Below are 6,000 nucleotides of genomic sequence, written 5' to 3'. Positions count from 1 at the left end.
GTGCATTGATTATCAAGGTCTTAATAAAATCACAGTGAAATATAGTTATCCGCTACCTCTGATCAATACGGTTATTGAGTTAATGCACGGGGCACGTTTTTTCACAAAATTGGATCTCAGGAGTGCGTACAATCTGGTGCGTATTCGGAAGGGTGATGAGTGGAAGATGGCATTTAGCACCACCTCAGGTCATTATGAGTACCATGTCATGCCATATGGGTTGATGAATGCTCCATCAGTTTTCCAATAATTTGTAGATGAGATCTTCAGGGACCTGCACGGGCAGAGTGTAGTGGTGTATATCGACAATATTCTGATATACTCTGCTACACGCGCCGAGCATGTGTCCCTGGTGCGCAGGGTGCTTGGTCGCCTGTTGGAGCATGATCTATATGTCAAGGCTGAGAAATGCTTGTTCTTCCAACAATCCATCTCCTTCCTAGGGCATCGGATTTCCACTTCAGGAGTGGAGATGGAGAGCGACCGCATTACAGCCGTGCGTAATTGGCCGACTCCAACCATGGTAAAGGAGTTGCAGCGTTTTTTGGGGTTTGCCAATTACTACCGGAGGTTTATCCGGGGTTTTGGTCAGGTGGCAGCTCCCATTACCTCACTGCTAAAGGGGGGCCCGGTGCGCTTGCAGTGGTCGGCTGAGGCGAACAGGGCTTTTGAGCACCTGAAGACTCTGTTTACCTCGGTGCCTGTGCTGGCTCATCCGGATCCCTCTTTGCCATTCATAGTGGAGGTGGACGCATCCAAAGCTGGGATAGGAGCAGTGCTCTCTCAGCGTTCGGATACGCCACTGAAGCTTCGCCCCTGTGCTTTCTTTTCGAAGAAGCTCAGCCCGGCGGAGCGAAACTATGATGTGGGGAACCGAGAGCTGTTAGCTGTCGTAGAAGCCTTGAAGGTGTGGAGGCATTGGCTTGAGGGGGCTAAACACCCTTTTCTCATCTGGACTGACCACCGCAATCTGGAGTACATCCGGCAGGCGAAGAGATTGAATCCTCGCCAGGCAAGGTGGGCCATGTTTTTCACTCGTTTTGTGTTTACTCTTTCTTACAGACCAGGCTCCCAGAACGTTAAGGCAGACGCAATGTCTCGGCTGTATGACACAGAGGAGCGATCCATGGATCCCACTCCCAGACTCCCAGCTTCGTGTCTGGTGGCGCCTGTAGTGTGGGAGCTGGACGCGGACATTGAGCGGGCGTCACGTGCAGAGCCCTCTCCCCCTTAGTGTCCAGCTGGTCGTCTGTACGTTCCGTCTGCTGTCCGCGACCGATTGATCTATTGGGCTCACACGTCACCCTCCTCTGGTCATCCTGCGATAGGTCGGACGATGCGCTGTCTTGAAGGGAGGTACTGGTGGCCCACTTTAGCTAAGGACGTGAGGATTTATGTTTCTTCCTGCTCGGTGTGCGCCCAGTGCAAGGCTCCTAGACACCTGCCCAGAGGTAAGCTACAACCTCTACCCGTTCCTCAACGGCCGTGGTCGCACCTGTCGGTGGATTATTTGACTGATCTTCCACCTTCACAGGGTTACACCACGATCCTGGTCGGTGTGGATCGATTTTCAAAGTCCTGTCGTCTCCTCCCTTTGCCCGGTCTCCCTACGGCCTTCCAAACTGCAGAGGCCCTATTTACACACGTTTTCCGGCACTATGGGGTGCCTGAGGATATAGTGTCTGATCGGGGTCCCCAGTTCACATCAAGGGTCTGGAAGGCGTTCATGGAGCGTCTGGGGATCTCGGTTAGTCTTACCTCAGGTTTTCACCCCGAGAGTAATGGGCAGGTGGAGAGAGTTAACCAGGATGTGGGTAGGTTTCTGCGGTCTTATTGCCAGGATCGGCCGGGGGAGTGGGCGAAGTTCATGCCCTGGGCAGAGATGGCTCAGAACTCGCTAAGTCACTCCTCCACTAACCTTACTCCTTTTCAATGTGTATTAGGGTATCAGCCGGTTCTGGCTCCTTGGCATCAGAGCCAGACCGAGGCCCCTGCAGTGGACAATTGGTTTCGGCACGCTGAGGAAACCTGGGAGGCAGCCCACGTCCACCTTCAGCGTGCCGTAAGGCGCAGACCGTCGCCGCAGTGAGGCCCCAGTGTTTGCACCAGGGGACAGGGTCTGGCTCTCGACCCGAAACCTGCCCCTCCGCCTGCTCTGCCGGAAGCTGGGTCCGCGGTTTGTGGGGCCGTTTAAAGTCCTGAGGAGAGTGAACGAGGTATGTTATAGGTTACAACTACCCAATCATTACCGTATTAACCCCTCGTTCCATGTGTCTCTCCTCAGGCCGATGGTGGCTGGCCCGCTCCAGGAGGCTGAAGTGCGTGATGTTCCTCCACCTCCTCTAGACATCAAGGGGGTTCCGGCGTACTCTGTTCGATCCATTTTGGATTCGAGACGTCGGGCGAGGGGCCTTCAGTACCTCGTGGACTGGGAGGGGTACGGGCCGGAGGAGAGATGCTGGGTTCCGGTGGAGGACGTGTTAGATCCTTCCATGTTATCAGAATTCCACCGTCTCCATCCGGATCGCCCTGCACCTCGTCCTCCGGGTCGTCCCCGAGGCCGGTGTCGACGCGCTGCTGGAGCCGCGCGTCAGGGGGGGGTACTGTCACGACTTCTGCCGAAGTCGTTGCCTCTCCTTGTTCGGGCGGTGCTCGGCGTTCGACTTCACCGGTCTTCTAGCCATCATTGATCCATTTTTCATTTTCCATTGGTTTTGTCTTGTCTTCCCACACACCTGTTTTAAATCCCATTCATTACCTGTTGTGTATTTAACCCTCTGTTTCCCCTCATGTCTTTGTCAGAGATTGCTTATTGTCAGTGTAGTGTTTTTTGTTGTATAGGTGCGCGACGGGTCTTCGTACCCATATTTGTTTATATTCTTTTCCTGTTTAGTGTTATGGAGCATGTTACTGGGACATTATTAAAAGACTCCATTTTACACTCCGTTTGACTCTCCTGTGCCTGACTTTCCTGCCACCAATACACATATGCCTGACAGAGATAATGGAATTTTCAGTGATTTTGGTAATTAACAGGTTATGGCTATCTATGGTAACTTTGGTCATTTATAACTTGCAAAAATGTATTCATTATTGTGCTCATTATGTGCTCATTATTTATATATGTGTGCATATTGTTCATGAGTTTCTAGTAGATAGACTATGGTTAAAGAGAAAATAGCCTAATTAATGAAAAAAAGCATCAACAATGGCATTATTTTCAATTAACACTGCTGCAACTTTTCCAACTATTTACTTTTTTTCTCAACTGTTACCAGTTTGGCACCAAAACATTTAAAAAAAATATATTTTGACATATTACAATAAATAAGTGTGTTAAAATACATATTTATGCTGAAACCTTCATATTAAACACCAACGGTATTTCCTAAATTAATGGATTATATTTAGGATAGTGTTTTACATCTTTGTCATTATATATTTGGTTTTAAATAATCTTACTTGATAATTTTAGATATGTTACACATCATAAGGACACACAGAGGGCCAGAGCTAATTAGACACATGTGAAAATCTGATGTACCAAAAAAAGGCCACTAGATGTCATGTGATAAAATTCCCCCCCAAAATTGAAAGCTACCAAATTTCTGGTAGTTTACTGGTAAACTTCAAAAGGTATGTGGTTTTATCTAAACAACTGTGTGTGTGTTTTTATTAAATAGTTTAAATAGTTTAGGTCTCATGAAGTGATTGTGTGCACATTCGTAATTGTACTGTGTACAATGGAATGCCTTTATTTATTGAGGTGCATTGTAATGTGTTTATTCTAATGCAGACTAACAACGGGTCTCTTTAATACCCCTAGGCTAGGGAAACCCACTTACATTGAATTACAAAGGGTGAGCATATTTTTACAGGTAATGATATTACCCCCGGACTTGTACCAAGCTCGCTGTTATTAAAGTTTGCCTGCGCCTGCTCTTGCTATTGGTAGCACTGGAGACAGTCGGGATAGAATGAAATTGAATTTGAATATGAGAACTAGACAGAGATAGGCAGGGGTCAGACAGGGAGAGGCGCTCTATGTCTAATGCTCTTTAGCCTTGTTCACACTATAGGCCTTAATGCTCAGTTTTTATTTCAAAACGTTTTGGTTACAAGTTACAAGTGACCATATCGGATTTGTGTGTGTTCAGACAGCAGTCATTTGCTGACATGGCTACATCAGTTGTCATATTAATGACAGATGTGCACACAGTGGTGTAGGCTGATTGGTGGTGCTCATGCTTCCTATCACTCAGAATTGAAGCTGACAACAATGCCTGCCATGGGCATTTCCAAGTTGCTTTGAATGTTCAAAGGGTAAGAATGCTTTTAAAGCCTCACGGGATAAGATGATCCAACTTTCAAAACAAGTCATTGGTATATATCCACAGCAGTCAAGTAGCAAGCTAGGTAGCTGTTTAGCATTCTAGCACATTCACTAAATTGTTTGTAAACAATTAACAAGCTAGTTTAGCAGACTGGTCTCATTGACTAGACGTAACATAGTACATTTAAATCCAGGACACTCAAGTTTGTATGATATATTTGGTATGGTAAATAAGATGGATTTCTTCAGGCAAAAACAAAAGGAGGATGGTCATATAACATGAACATCTTGCAACCCAAAGGTTGGTTGTTATAATCTCTTCACAGACAACTTTAGCATTTTAGCTAATAAGCAACTTGCAACTACTTACTACTTTTTAGCAAATGTTCGACTACTTAGAATGTTAGCTAACCCTTCCCCTAACCCAAAGTTTGACCTAACACCTAATCTTAACCCTTAACCATAACCCCAGAGTTAGCTAAAGTTAGCAATAACATATCCTCCGAGCTAACGTTAGTCACAACAAATTGGAATTCGCAATGCATCATACATTTAGCAAATTTGTAACATATAGTATGTTTTTTCAAATGCGTAACATATCATATGAATTGTAATTCGTAACATATCATATGAAATGGATGATTGACATCTACAAATTAATACATACGATACAAAACGTAACATATCATACATAATGGAGTGTCTTGAATTTACTTTGAGAATAATATAAAATGCTCTGAGCCCACTTATTTATCAATGATGTCGCTCTTGCTGCGGGCGATTCCCTGATCCACCTCTACGCAGACGACAAAATTCTGTATACTTCTGGCCCTTCCTTGGACACTGTGCTAACTAACCTCCAACTGCTCTTAAATGCTAGTAAAACCAAATGCATGCTTTTCAACCGTTCGCTGCCCGCACCCACCTGCTCTACTAGCATCACCACCCTGGAGGGTTCCGACCTAGAATATGTGGACAACTATAAATACCTAGGTGTCTGGCTAGACTGTAAACTTTCCTTCCAGACTCATATTAAACATCACCAATCCAAAATCAAATCTAGAATCAGCTTTCTATTTCGCAACAAAGCCTCCTTCACTCACGCGGCCAAACTTACCTTGTAAAACTGACTATCCTACCGTTCCTCGACTTCGGCGATGTCATCTACAAAATAGCTTCCAACACTCTACTCAGCAAACTGGATGCAGTCTATCACAGTGCCATCTGTTTTGTTACCAAATCACCTTATACCACCCACCACTGCGACCTGTATGCTCTAGTCGGCTGGCCCTCGCTACATATTTGTCGCCAGACCCACTGGCTCCAGGTCATCTATAAGTCTATGCTTATAGATGATATATAGGTAAAGCTCCGCCTTATCTCAGTTCACTGGTCACGATAACAACACCCAACTGTAGCACACGTTCCAGCAGGAATATCTCACTGATCATCCCCAAAGCCAACACCTCATTTGGCCGCATTTCCTTCCAGTTCTCTGCTGCCAATGACTGGAACGAAAAGCAAAAATCGCTGAAGTTGGAGACTTTTATTTATTTCCCTCACCAACTTTAAACATCAACTATCTGAGCAGCTAACCAATCACTGCAGCTGTACATAGTCCATCTGTAAATAGCCCACCCAATCTACCTACCTCATCCCCATACTGT

Source organism: Oncorhynchus kisutch, linkage group LG4 (genome assembly GCF_002021735.2).
Source record: "Oncorhynchus kisutch isolate 150728-3 linkage group LG4, Okis_V2, whole genome shotgun sequence".
NCBI classification, from domain to species: domain Eukaryota; kingdom Metazoa; phylum Chordata; class Actinopteri; order Salmoniformes; family Salmonidae; genus Oncorhynchus; species Oncorhynchus kisutch.
This window is presented reverse-complemented; position numbering follows the sequence as displayed.